Raw genomic sequence first — 1002 nt, forward strand, 5'->3', positions numbered from 1 at the left:
ATTATGCCATGAAGGACTGTAAAAGTTGGTCCGGGGTCCTTTTCCCCTCCTATTTTGATATTGGTTCCCCACATAGTACACTGACTCGGGATTTGATGGACAATTCTCAAAAGAAGGTCACAGTACACATAGGAAAATACTTTAAATGGACTTGGTGGCTAAGCTACAAAATTATTAGCACTATTAGCACTAAGCTATTTTAACATAGAGGAAATAGACGATACCTAAGCTGATAATGAAGTAAGTGCGTCAACTTTATGAACTCTGGTTACACATCTTCTTGAACTTGTTCGATTTGTTGGCCATTGATAGTTGTTACTCGTGATCCTCTCAATGATCTCATAAGCCTCATTATAAGACTTAGAAAAAATTGCACCATTTGCAGAAGCATCTACCATCAATCTTGTATGTGCATTGAGACCATTATAGAATGTCTCCAACTAGATACAATGAGGAATCCCATGATGAGGACACTTACAAAGTAACTCCTTGAATCACTCCCAAGCCTTATACAAATACTCGTCATCCAATTGTTGGAAAGTTGTGATCTCGTTCCTCAACTTAGCATTTTTGGTAGGCAGGAAATACTTAACCAAAAATCTCTCTGCTAATTCTTGCCATGTAGATATGGAACTTAGTGGCAATGAATTGAGCTATGGTCGTGCTCGATCTCGCAACGAGTACGGAAACAACTTCAACCTTACTGCATTTTCAGTCACACTGGCTATCTTGAATGAATCACTCACCTCCATAAACAATTGAAGGTAGAGATATGGATCTTCTGTGGGCATACCACTAAATTGGCCCACCGTTTGAAGCATTTGAAGCATCACTGCTTTCAATTCAAATTGGGTTGTCTTAATATCTAGCCTTCTAATTCTTGGATTTAACTCACTGAAAAGTGGCACAGCATATTTTTTAATGCATTGATCCCTATCATCAGCAATGAGAATGGGATTTCATACATGATCGGCTTCATTCCCTTGGTCTTGATTCTGATTT

General features: G+C 38.5%; 1 non-coding gene across 1 annotated transcript; it reads left to right on the forward strand.

The window, feature by feature from the left end:
* Window positions 1-456: 456 nt before the first annotated feature.
* Window positions 457-563, forward strand: LOC121225715 (small nucleolar RNA R71). Its single transcript, XR_005923581.1, has one exon. It is a non-coding gene; the product is annotated as a small nucleolar RNA R71 (small nucleolar RNA).
* The last annotated feature ends 439 nt before the right edge of the window (window positions 564-1002 follow it).

The sequence above is a fragment of the Gossypium hirsutum genome, chromosome A03, assembly GCF_007990345.1.
Source record: "Gossypium hirsutum isolate 1008001.06 chromosome A03, Gossypium_hirsutum_v2.1, whole genome shotgun sequence".
Taxonomy (NCBI): domain Eukaryota; kingdom Viridiplantae; phylum Streptophyta; class Magnoliopsida; order Malvales; family Malvaceae; genus Gossypium; species Gossypium hirsutum.